Genomic DNA, 14,104 nt, shown 5'->3' on the forward strand with positions numbered 1-14,104 from the left:
ACATTCTGGTAGATGTACTAATAAGGAATAGAAACATTCATAAGTAGATAACTTTTTGAAGCATCCAAATATTTGGATAAATGATAAATTGGAGGTAGGTTTCTAGCGACTTTCTCTGTGGTTCTACCTTGAGCTTGGTGCTAGTCAAGATCCTAACCAATGACTTCTATGAAGACAGAAGCTATAGTCATCAAATTTGTGGAGGACATGAATTTGGGATGTTTAGAAAATAAATTGGATGACAGAATTAGGTCCCCAGAATTTCTGAACAAGTTGAAAGTATGTAATGAATCTAAAATGATAAAATGTAACTAAGGAAAATGAAATATCATACATTGGGTTTAGAAAATAAACAAAAACACCCCACAAGCATAGAATAGCAAAAGCAAAAATTATTTGGGATTTATTGTTATTGTAAGGTGACATTGAATTGGTACTCATTTATAACAACCTTGTACACAAGAGAATGAAATACTACTCAATGCTGTGACAATCTCACAATCATTGCTATAACTGAGTTCTTTCCTGGTGCCACTGTACCAATCTATCTTATTGGGGGTCTTCTTTATCACTGGCTCTCCATTTTACCAAGAATGATGTCCTTCCCTAGTGACTGGTCCCTTTTGGTAACATGTACGAAGTATAAGACATGGGATTAGTTGACAGTAAATTAGTTGTAACCATCTAAAATTAAATGTATTTTTATCTACAGTAATGGTACCCCAGCGTCCAAAACGGTGGAAATGACTAAAGTCTTTAGTATGGATTGTAACTTAGTATAAAGAAAATAAAAATTCTCACAACTGGACAATAATTAACACTATGATAAACAGAGAAAAGTTTGAAGTTGTCAAATACTTCATTTCATTTGAATTTCCCATCAACTCTCAATGGAAGCAGCAGTCAAGAAGTCAAATGACATACTGCACTAGGTAAAGTATCACTTTAAAGTGTCAAAGAGCAAAGATGTCAGTTTGAGGACTTAGCCTAAGCTATGGTACTATCAGTAGCTTCATGTGCATGTGAAAATTGGACATGGAATAAAGAAGACCATAGAAAAGTTGATCTGTTTGAGTTATGGCATTGGAGAAGAGCATTAAAAAGTACCATGAACTGTCAGAAGAATAAATGAATCTGTGTTGCAAGAAGTGCAAGAATGTTCCTTAGAAAACAGGATGGCAAGACTTCATCTCTCATAATTAGTTGTTGTTGCTGTTAAGTACCATCAAATCGATTCTGACCCATAGAGACCCTGTATAGGGTTTCTGAGGAGCAGCTGGTGAGCTTGAAGTGCCAACCTTGCAGTTCAAATGGTTTTGAGTCTGGCTCACTAACCCACAGTGACACACCAGTACATGTTATTAGGTACCAGTTCTTGGAGAAGAACATCATGTTTGGTAAAGTAGAGGATCAGTGAAAAAGAGGAAGACCCCTAATGGAGTAAACTGACACAGTGTCAGTAGCAATAGGCTCAAGTGAACAATTGTGAGGATGGCGCATTACCAAGACTGTTTCATTCTGTTCTGTATAGGATTATTAGGAGTCAGACATGATTCCATGGCACCTAACAACAGTAAAGGTATATAAAATGAAAAAAAAAAAATCTAAGCTTTGTTAGTGGTTGGTGGTTGTGTGCCATAAAATTGGTTTTGACTCATTACAACTCTTTATAGGGTTTTTGAAGCTATACAGTTTTACAAGAGCAGGAAGCCTCATCTTTCTACTATACAGCAACTGGTAAAATTGAATTGCTGACCTTGTGGTTAGCAGCCCAGTTCATAATCCACTATTCTACAATAGCTTCTTATCTGGGACTGTTGTTAAGTGCCAACTAGTTGGTTGAGACTCATAGCAACTCTGTAGGGTTTCCAAGGAGTGAATGCTGGGTTTGAACCTTGTGATTCAAATTGACCTTGTGGTCTAATGCTAATCATACAGTGCTACATTAATGGAATCATAGTGTCTAAAGTGTTAATAATATCACTGAAGGATAAGCACTCAACTGCTAACTGTAAGATCGGCAGTTCAAGCCCACCAACCACTCCTATACAGGGTCACTGTGTGTTGGAACTGACTCGATGGCACTTAACAGCAACAACAAGAAGCCTGGAGAAAATCAAGTTTAGAGGAATATATAGTCCCTGGCTGCAAAGATTTGAAAAATACGTCCTGGGGAAAATAATTAGTCTTTTCTTTTTGTAAGTGTTAGAAATGGGTCCAAAAGTTGAAAGTGACATAGATTTAAGTTCCATGTAAAGAAGTTTTTTTCAGAGTTAGCTTTCTAGTGCTCTCCCAAAGGCATGATGAGACAATAAGTGTTCCTGCTCACTTGAGATGAACAAGCACAGGCCAGATGGTGATGTATCCTGTGTGTTTTAGAAGAGACTCAAACATCATTAATTGGATGAGGATTAAGCTTGCTTTCAACCCTCAGATTCTGTTTTCATGAAGTGAAAGTCAGAATTTCTGATGATTTTCAAGCAGGTCATAATTGGACCATGATCTCCTGCTGAGAAAACTGGAATACTAGACTGGTAACCTTTTAAGGAAGAGTCTTTCTGCTCAAATACTGTGCCTGTAACTGCAAATATTTCTGAGATGGAAGCAATAGAAGCAGACTCCTCCAATTTAAGCCTGCCTCTCTTTTTCCTCTCTGAATTGTCAAAACCTACTCTTAAGTCCTTTATTCAAAATAAAGCACAAAAGACTAAATACAACTCCTAGTGTTGTTTCCTCCAAGCAATAAAGATTTTCAGAAGCTAATAATCTTGTTTATTAAGTGCTTACTATATGATGCTGAAATCTATACCACAGGCGTTTCAAATCTGTCATCCATGATGGACAGATTCTGTTACCTCAATAGGTTATGGTCTGCCTACTGAGACACAAACAGACCAATTTTAAGACACTGAGATCTGGCCAGGCAAGGACTAGGAGGACAGACCAGATGCAGCTCCCAGACTAGGGCAAGCAGCAGGATTTTTTATAATTTCAGATTAAGGAAGAACATGTGACATATAGCATATGTGTACTGAAATTTATGGTTCTATGACCTTTACATACATGTGTAGGAACCTTGCCTGGAGGTGAGAGGTTAATCTGCAATGGTGTTTTAAAGAGGGTCAGGTTACGTTAGGGCAGCTTAAGTCAGCCTAGACTAGAGGTTATTTTCAGAGCCCATTAATGGATTAACAGTTTTAATTCTTTCCTGTCTCATGGTCTCAATTTAAGCAGAGCTTCCAGTCTAAGACTGGAATGATGATCTACTTTTGAAAAGCAGCCAATAAAAGCCTTGTGGGTCCTAACAAATATTATCCGGTATAGCATTGGAAGATGGTACACAACTGGGCAATGTTTCTTTTTGTTATACATAAGGATGCCATGAGTCAGAGCAACTCAACAGCAGCCACCAACAACGTCAACACTGTGCTAGGCATTGTATTATGTTTAGTTAGTTAGTTTTCAGAACAGCCTTATAAGTTGATTTTGTCATTGTTATCAACTTCCACATGAGAAAATCAAAGCTCAGAAAGTCAGTTGTTGTTGCTGTTAAGTGCTAGCAAATGTGTTCTGATTCATAGCAACTCTGTATAAGGTTTCTGAGGAGCAGCTGGTGGATTTGAACTGCTGACCTTGTTGTTAGAAATCAGTGCTTATCCTACAGCATTGCACATGGATGCCCAGAAAGACAATAGTCAGAGTCAAGTGGTAGTAGACCTTAAAAGTAGAACTGAAACTTGAACTCAAGATGTTAATTTAGGGGAAAAAATATCTACACAGGTAACTACTACACAATATTACTTCTCCAAGGCAAAGCTAGGATTCCAGTTTTATGGAAAAATTCTGATGGTAATATTGTCTCTAGCACTTTCAGGAGCAGCTGAATTAGACCTATGTGTAGGAAAAGCTAGCCTGGCGAAGACAGTGTCTTCAGTGCAATTGAAGGAACCATCTCTAGTGCCGACACCATTTTTTGGACTCACAGCAGCTACAGTCTGCTCACAAAAATTGAGTCTTATTTCAGTTGGCTCATTTGTTGAGAATAACAAGTACATATGCCAATGTGGATAAAAATGGAGGGTCCAGAAAGCGACAGGATGGAAAAGGCATTTCACTGGTATCTCAAGGAAAAAAATATCACATTTATTATTGTATTTTTTTCTTGTTACAAAAGCAATACTTCCTCATTGTCAAACAAATTAGAAAATACAGGAGAGCACAAAGAAGAAGCCATGATTTGCAATCCAACTGTGCCAACTCACAGATGACCACTGTGAATATTTAGGCATATATATGCCCAGTCTCGGCATATATAAATCCAGACATTTTTTTTTTTTTTTTTTTTTTTACAAAATGCAAACGTTCTATACACACTGTTTTGAAGCCTCTTTTCCCCCCCACTGAACATATTGTTGTGAACGCTTTTCCACCTCATTAAATTTTCTTCCACCCCATCATTTTAAATGACTCCATAGCATTCTGCTATATGGATGTGTCATAATTGGAATTGCAGTTTTTATAAATAAATAAATAAATCCCAGGAAGCTATCCAGCAGGTCAAGCACAAATGCTTTAAGAGGTAGTGTGGTGAATGCTAAGGCCAGGAGGGAAGGGAAGCAGGAGCAGAAGGAGCAGGAGTACCAGTTGGAGTTTTGAGTTTGGTACCTGCCTGAGGCTTTATGAAATAAGAGGCAGTGACAGACATTTAAAAGGGAATAATTGCCTACAAGGAAGTGAGAGGAAGGGAGCTGATCAGCTGGAAAAGGTTGCTGGAGCAAGAGATGAGAAGGATTTTTTAGACTCTTCTGGAGGGAGTAAAGACATTTGGGAAAGGAATCAAGAATCCTTGTCTGAAAAATAAAAACAGCATATTAAGGTTCTGGCGGGAACACTGAAAGGAATCTCAAGGTGGCACAAACAAATGCTAGACTACTAACTAAAATTTGGGTGGTTCAAACCCACTCCAAAGGGGCCTCAGAAGAAAGACCTGGAGATCTGTTTGTAAAGGGTCACAGTCTTAGAAATCCTGAGGAACACAGTTCTTCTCTGCATACATGGGGTCACCATGAGTCATAATTTACATGTTGGCAACTAACAACAACAAAGTAAAACCAACACCTGCCATATGGCCTTGAGCTGTTCTGAGCTTAGCTTCCTCATTTATAGATGGAATTGCTGTTGTTAAATACTATCAAGTCTGTTTCAACTAATAGCAACCCTGTATAGGGTTTCCGAGGAGTGGCTGGTAGAATTGAACCACTGACCCTATGGTTCAAACTGACCTTATGGTCGAATGTTTATCCTATAATGCCGTATCAGGACGCCATAGATGTGATTTGTTATTGTTTTTAAGTGCCGTTGAGTCAATTTTGACCCATAGCGACCCTGTATAGGGTTTCCGAGGAGCAGATGGTGAGCTTGAACTGCTGACCTTGCAGTTCAAACGGCTTTGCAGTCTGGCACATTAACCCACAGCGTCACACCAGGATTCCAATAATAAAACCTATATCATGCAACTGTGAGGATTAAATGTTCCAATGCTGTCCTTTCTGAAAGAAGATGTGTGGGTGACATCTAGTTCTTTTCTACAAGTTTGGTCTGGGAAAGTCAGCTGACTGCTCAGACTTAGGCCTCAAGCATTCATTTTCCTGGAAAATGCACCCCTCTCTGGGATCTGTACCTCAGCATTGAATGCTCATAAGCCCTTTTGTCAACTGAACTCAGGGAAAAGGATTCACACTGATAAAAGTCACATGAGGCATTTGTAGAATGAGAGACTGCCAATTTATTGGTTGAAAATGAGAACTACTTCTACAAGATGGACTGGATATAAGTTATATCAGCTTCTCCAGCATATTCTTCCTCTGCAAGCAAACTATGTGGAAAGGGAAGGGAGTCTATCAGAAGGTGATATGAGGATCATGGAATCAGAACAGAGAAAATTATTTTATGGCTATGATTGCCTGATGCTTCTCTCCCACAGCAGGTACTTACCCTTCAGATAGACATTCATACCAGCAAAGATAGGGCAGTTTTTAAAGAGGTCTTTCTCCTAAGAGGCACAATACAATTGATTAGATTTCTGTTTACTAAATGACAGTCTCACTCTAATTTTATCTCCCTTGGATTGCTCCCAGATCTCCTTGACTGGAGTTTTGGGTGTTCCCAATCACTTCAGACACACAATTACAGATAATCTCTGCATTTACTTTCACAGTTGCTTAATCACTTCCATTGTGTATGGATTTTACTAGGTTGGGGGGACCATTGTGTTCCCTCATCTTCAAGTTCTTGGGATTCTTAGTATTTCAATGCTACTCTTTTGTAGATTGCAAATGTCCAACAAAAAAGTTGTCAGAACCGTGAAGGGTTATAGAAACCTTAGGAGTGTGTCATTGCTATGTGTCACAGATAGTGAAGGCAGATCTCAGGTTCTGACTTCTAGATTAGAGCCTTCCTTCCAAGCTAAAAAGGCCTCCCATTCCTCCTGTGGATTTCAGGACAGCAAAGTGTTATGGAAAGTTCAGAGAATGCTAACCTGATTATCAGTGGCCAATATTATCTGCTTAGATTTTGGATGATTTCACTCAGGCCCCTTATGTGCCCAGCCAATCTCTTGGCATGGGTTGACTATTAATTGCTTCCAGTATTATTGCAGTGGGTTTATTTCAGAACTTTAGTCAGTGAATGTATAAATATTTTTAATCAGGTACACAGAAAAGGTCACAGACCTGAGCTCATGGTCTTTGATGAGAATATCCCTAATTATTTGGTCAGCAGAATTTATTGTGTGATGTAAGCCACAGTTTTCTTGGGGAAGGACTGTGGGGTTCTTTGACTGTTAAGGAAATGCCTTTATCTTTCAGCACTTATAGGTCGCTAGTTTTATTTTTATAACGAATTGTGATGATTTGTTAGCTGATGTTGAGCTGGTGCCTCCATGACAAAATAAAAACACTGTCCAGTTCTACACTATTCTCATAACTGATTACTAACCATAGTGATCCATAGAGCCAAAGGTTTTTCATTGGCTAGTCTTTGTATCCTTCTAATCCACTTAATCTGGAAGCTCCGCTGAAACTTCTTTAATTTATAGCAATACAAAAGGGTCTGCTGGCAGCTGGTGAATGTGCTTGAGATGAATTGGCCAGGAAGTGAACTGGGTCTCCCACATGGAAGGTAAGAATTTTACCACTGGCCCCTGATAAACAGAAGACTACTGGCAAAATTCCAAGGCTTGCTCCCTTTAGGTGATTCTCATGATCCTCACTGGATGGAAATTGTAAGAAGAGAGTTGAAGCTAGGTGTTTATTTTAAGTCCTCTAGCAGGTCCTGTCATTGCTACCCACCTCATGTATACCTCTCTGTGTCTGCCTTCAAGGAGCCCTGATGGTGCAGTGGGTTAAGTGTTGGACTGCTAACTCCAAGGTTGGCAGTTCTAACTCACCTGTTTCTCCATAGGAAAAATATAAAGCTATTTGCTCCTGTAAAGATTCACACACAGTCTTAGAGACGCTAGGGAGCAAGCAGTTCTACTCTGTCCTGTAGGGTTGCTGTGTGTTGTAATCGACTCAGTGGCAGTGAGTTTTCTTTGTTTTGTTTTTTATTTGGGTAGTGGTCATAGTGGTGGTGGTGGTTGTCTGCTATCACCATTAAGGATCTCCCAGCTGGTGATTGTCTGCAGAATGCCAGGAGCTGCTGTGTTGACTTCCTTGACAACTTCTTATGTGGGATTTTGACCCCACTGTTCCAGGCCTTTCCATGCTTGGATCTTGACCTTGACAGTCCAACTTTCATGATTCAGCATTTTCTTTAGAATGCAAAGGCTCCCAGCCCAGGGTACATAGGTTCTGTCTAAAGGAGTGTCTTTCCATCCAGTGATAGACCCTCCCCTGCCACTTAATGCTTTCACCTAGAAACTTAACAAAACAGGGTGTCGTTTTCTGCTGAATAGTGTCCAGCATAGGGCGTATGGAGGGAGTGTTCAGTGTTGTTTGTTTCCCTCACACACATTAAAATCAATGGTGTTTGCTCATCTGGCGGAATGACAACTCATTCCTCTGGACAGGCTGGCTTCACAATTGCTCATTCAAGGAGAAATCTGATAAAACAAAAAAAACAAAAAAACACAATTGTCTGGTTTTAGGGAGCATTAAACTGTTGTATTCTAATTTAAACTTCAGGGTAACTGATTCGTTTGTCTTCTCTTTTAGTAGTTTGGGGTTTTTGTTTTGTTTTGCCTTTTTTTTTTTGCACTAATGATTTTTGTCTCTTTCTTTTTATATTATGGCTACAAAAAGAAAGAAAGATCCTTAAAACTAACAAATCCAATTAGAAAATTCAGTAAGATTATCACAAACTGCTGGGAAAGACAAGGTGTAAGCCATTGGACTCACAGTGCTCAGATGTCAGGCAAAAAGGAATTGTCACCAATTTCCCAAAGCCCTTCAGAAGAAAGAGAAAAGGAAAAGACAGACCCATAGGGACCCTGTCACAGTGTTCCTGGTGACATGTGGGGCAGTCTTGGGCAAGGCCAGTCTTTTCATTGACGGAGGAAATATGTATCTCTTCTGAGGAGCAAGCTGTCAGAATGCACAGGTCTGAAAAACAAAACAACAACAACAAAAAAACCAGCTTGTGGAATAATAATAGTAGCGTTAAACACAATCCTAATGTTGGAAAAAAAAAAGTTAGTTTTCTGTGTTTTTTTTTTAAATGCATTACCTTATTTAGAAGCACAGAAGTATAGATTATTATGCAGGAAAGAATTACAGAGAAAATTCAGTTCAAACCATTCTTTTTACAGATGAGGAAATTGAGGCCAGTGACTTGCTGAAAGACTCACTCCTAATCACCTGGTGCAGGTGGCAAGAGTGGAAGATTTGTTTTTTATACCTATGATGAACCAGCCACTTTGCTAGCCTCTGAGCATTTAACAGTGAACAAGGTAGATGTGATCTTGGCCCTCACAGAGGTTAGAATGTTGTGGATGAGATCAGTCAATACACAGTACACAACAGTGTGATGATTGTGATAGGATTCCTTGCAACCTCTTAAAGAGGGTATTTAGCTGGGTCTCATCAGGTGTAAGTTTTCCCAGGGGGACATGACACCAGTTACTCAGGTGTGTGGAGTTGGAGACTGGGAAAAGGTGTTGTAAACTAAGCCCAAAAAACTGGCATGGTCAACAGAGTTTTTCTCCAAAACTGAATTTTTGGAGTCCCTGAGTGGTGAAAATGTTTTTTGGACAATCTGCTTCTGAAAGTGCACAGCCATGAAAATCCTATAGTGGACAGTTCTACTCTACAACCTGTGGGGTTTTCATGAGTCCAATTGGTGGTGGCTATGTGCCATGGAGTTGGTTCCAGCTCATAGCAACCCTGTACAGAGTTTCTGAGGTTGTGAATCTTTACAGGAGCAGAAAGCCTCGTCTTTCTCCCACGGAACAGCTGGTAGTTTAGAACTGCTGACCTTGCGGTTCACAGCCCGATTTGTAACCACTATGCTACCAGAGCTCAACTTGAAGACAATTGATTTGGTTAGGTCTTTTTTTATGATTATTATTTTTGGTTGGATAGAACAATGGCTAACTCATTTGGCTGCTAACTGAAAGGTTAGATCTGTTGATCTACTTTCAAAAAATCAGTAATTGAAAATCCTATGGAGCAGAGTCTTACTCTTGACCCATGTAGAGTTGTAACAAGTTGGAAATGACTTAAAAGAAGTTAGTTTTTAATATTTTGTATTTTCATTTTTAAGGTATAGACAGAGAAGAGTCTAGTCCTAAGTGCCTGTTTCAATGTAGTAACCACAAGAGCTGAGGATGGTCTTGATTGACATGATGGCATGGGATCATTCATGTCACCCTCACAACAGCTATGGACTGGACTTATTCACAAGTAACAGTTTTCATTAAGAACAAACTGAGACACAGAGAGGATTCAATGACATGGTCAAATGCAGAGGTGAATGGCAGCAGGGTAAGACGACCACTTGACTTCTGTTTGATATTCCCCAAACAAACAATCAGAGGTGCAAATAAACTCTGAATCTGAGTTGGAAGAAAGAATATTGGGCAGGTAAGAGATTGAATTCTGGGTTTTCCCTTGAATATCTACTAAGTGTGGTCTTGGGCCATTGTGCTATTCATAAAGTTCACTTCCACAGGAAAACTGGGATTTGACAGAATATAGAATTTTAATCATTGGAATGAACAACTTTTATAACCTATAGGATGTATATACACGTGCTTGCTTTGGAGCACATATAGAAGTTTCAGTTATTCTAAGAGGCAAGTGAACTATTTAAAATAAAAGAAAATTAAATAGAGTCAATTTGACTTTAAAAATTCATATACAGTGTTTTTTAGATGTGAAGAATGCAAAGCTGAGTCATTTGTAATTTCCCCAAGATGCTGTGCTTTGGGCAGTCTAGGTTTTAGGTTGAACTATACATGACAAGGAGTCCTGGTGTGGCGCTATGGGTTAATGTGCCAGACTGCAAAGCCACTTGAACTGCAAGGTCGGCGGTTCAAGCTCACAAGCTGCTCCTTGGAAACCCTATTTAGGATTGCTATGGGTTGGAATCAACTTGATGGCACTTAACAACAACAACAACATACACTGGCAGGTGAGAGTGGATTGGTGTGTGAAGGATATGTGGACCCATTCTTTTCTCATACTTTCTGCGGAGGTACTAGAACAGGAGTTGTCTCATTCTATTGCTCTTGGGTGGACATTTTGCCTTGGAATATAGAATGAATAGAACCAAGGGAAGTGGCACGTATCACTATGCCTATTTTCAAATGCTGATCAATTTTCCCAAACAGTAAAAGGTCCTCCTAATGATGAGATTATTGTTTTAACTTAATTTTTGTTTAAATAATTAAGAGAGAGAGAAAAAAAAAAAAAAAAAGCTTTGGATGCAGGTCTACAGAGCAGATCAGTTTCTAGTCAACACAGTTTCATGTGTTTAAAGAATTTCCAGTTTAAATCACATAAAAATATATCATCTTACTTAACACCACAGTGTGGTGAGAAAAGCTAAATCTTTCCACTGATTTCTTGTGTAGTAAGCAGCAACTCCTGTTGTTTTAGGTGCCATAGAGTCAGTACTGACTCAGAGTGACCCTATGCACAATAGAAAAAAATATTGCCCGGTCCTGGGCGAACTTCACAATTGTTGCTATGTTTGAGTCCATTGCTGCTGTCACTGTGCAAGTCCATCTCATTGGGGTCTTCCTCTTTTTCTTTGACCCTCCACTTTATATATCACAAACATGATAGTCTTCTCCAGGGACTGGTCACTCCTGATAAAATGTCTGAAGTATGAGAGAAAACGTCTGGCCACCCTGGCTTCCAAAGAGCATTCTGGCTGTACTTCTTTCAACACAGATTAATTTTTTCCTTTGGCAGTCCATGGCAATTTTCATATTCTCCTCCAACACCTTAACTCAAATGCATCAGTTCTTCTATGGTCTTATTCAATGTCCAACTTTCACATGCATATGAGATTATTGAAAATATTATGGCTTGAGTCAGGCACACCTTTATCTTCAAACTGACATCTTTGCTCTTCTATACTTTAAAGAGGTCATGTGCAACAGATTTGCAGAATGCAATATGTCGTTTGATTTCTTTACTGCTGTTTCCATGAGTGTTGGTGGTTGATCTAAGCAAAATGAAGTCCATGACAACTTCAATCTTTTGTCCATTTACTTGGATATTGTTTATTCTTCCAGTAGTGATGATTTTTCTTTTTTTTTTAAACATTGAGGTGCAATGCATACCAAAGACTGTGGTCTTTGATGTTCATCAGTAAATATTTTAAGTCCTCTTCACTTTCAGCAAACAAGATTGTATCATCTGCATAACACAGGTTGTTAATGAGTATTCTTTCAATCCTGATGACATGTTCTTCCTCATACAATTCAGTTTCTTTGACTATTTGCTCAGAATACAGATAGAATAAGTATTGTGAAAGTATACATCCCTGGCACACACCTTTCCAATTTTAAACCATTTGAACTTCCCTTGTTCTGCTCAAACAACTGCCTCTGGGTCCATGTACGGATTCCTCAGGAGCACAATTAAGAGTTCTGGAATACTCATTCTCAGCAATGTTGTCCATAGCTTGTCATGGTCCACACAATTGAAAGCCTTTGTGTAGTCAATAAAGCACAGGTAAACATTTTTCTGGTATTCTCTGCTTTCAGCCAAGATCCATCTAACATCAAGTTTCTGCTTATTGATTACTAGAGAAACGTCTATTTCATCCCAGTGCTAGGAAACTTAAGTAGTTAAGGGATGCTAAGTACAGTCTGTGTGGAGTGGGATGGGACACATATTGGTCCCTCTGTCCCTACCTGATGCAAATGGTTAATGCACTCAATTGCTAACCAAAAGATTGGAGATCCCAATCCACCCAGATGTGCCTCAGATGAAAGGCCTGGCAATCTACATCTGAAAAATCAGTTCTTGAAAACCCTATGGAGCATGGTTCTACTCTTAAGAACATGGGTCATCATTAATTGGAGTTGTAATTGGAGTTGGCTTGATGGCAACTCGTTTCTTGGTACATATTAGGGACTTGTCATGTGGTAAGTATGATTGTTGCTCATCCTTTCACTAACCTTATGACATTAACATGGAAAGTAGGATGAACCCCATTGTACAGATGGGAAAATCATGTGAAAGAGAGGTGGTGTGATTCACATTCATCATGCTGCTGGATGAGAAAACAAGGTATTCAACATTCAGGCTAGTGGCCTTTCAACAGCTCCACATACCAACAGTAATAGAAGGCATTAGCTGTACTAGAATGTGGTTATTTGCTTTTTCTGGTTTCCTTTGGAAACTGACACGTGGACATTTACTGAATGTGGCGTAGTGAATTATTTAATGTTTCTTCTATCCATAGTTTGTAGTTCCCACTAAACAAGGTTTTTGCCCTGCTGGGTCTGGGTAAGAGAAAGTGGGAGAAAATGCTGATAGGAATATATAATTCAGTTGTGAATGGTTAACAGAGTTAACTATGATTATAAAAATCTGGAACTCTAATGTTTATAAAGATGAGCTCATCTCATAAGTGAGACTAGGAGGAGGAGAAAGAGGAAAAAGAAAAAAGAGGAAGAGGAGATGGGGAATCTTACTACCATCAAGAAGAAAGAAACAGAAGTGAAGCATGTCCTTTGGACTGAGAGATCTCTATGTGTTGAACCTTCCAACCCAGGAACAGAAAACTGTGACATCACAGCAGTGGCAGAGGAGAAGCAGCACAACCATGAAACAGAGCACAAGGCTGAGTGTTAGACTTCCCAGTCCGTGGAGCAAATAAAACTCAGTGGCTTTGTGCAAGAGACTTGTTTTCAGAGTAGAGTACCTCCAGGCACTGAATTGGGGGAGTAGATTTGCTGACCTAGAAAACAGCAGAGTACCTTCAGGCTGAGGCTTAGGGGGAGTGGTGTGTCCCGTGGACATTTATCAGCAGCCCTAAAAGAGCTTTGTAGCAGAGCTGAACAGGGCAGAGTCCAGGTCAAGGGTCAGAGAGTGGCCTGACTGTGTTCAAGGTTGAAGGAGAGACTGTCTTGAATAAAGAACTGTGCCCTGAGCGTTTCTGAGCCTGCATTGTAACCGATTAACTTCCTTAATGAGCCACATAACTGTGAGGGTGATGTCTCTGTTCTGTGTGGCCATTGCAATGAATTATCAAACCCAGCTGAATAAGTGCTGCTGTATTCTAAATTTGGTTCCAAATTATTTTTTAAGATAATATTAAGAACTATTTTTGGAAAATTGAGTGAGAGGTTGTTTTCTAGACATTATCCTGAATCAGACACAATGGTGGGCCTTACAGGAAGCCTTTAGTGTATGTGCAGCCTTAAGTAAGCTCCAGCGGCATTAGCTGGTGATAGGAGCCAGTACACCAAGTCACAACCCAGATCTTGGACTCAGTCTTGTCATGGCCCAGGCTTGCTGGACTTCCTGGCTTAGGAAGCTGAAGAGGACAGGCAAGCAGGAAACTCATTTAGGGAGATTGTTATTGTTGTTAGGTGCCATCGAGTTGGTACTGACTCATAGCAACCCTATGTACAACAGAATGAAAC

The sequence above is a fragment of the Chrysochloris asiatica genome, unplaced genomic scaffold (genome assembly GCF_000296735.1).
Source record: "Chrysochloris asiatica unplaced genomic scaffold, ChrAsi1.0 scaffold00035, whole genome shotgun sequence".
Classification (NCBI taxonomy): domain Eukaryota; kingdom Metazoa; phylum Chordata; class Mammalia; order Afrosoricida; family Chrysochloridae; genus Chrysochloris; species Chrysochloris asiatica.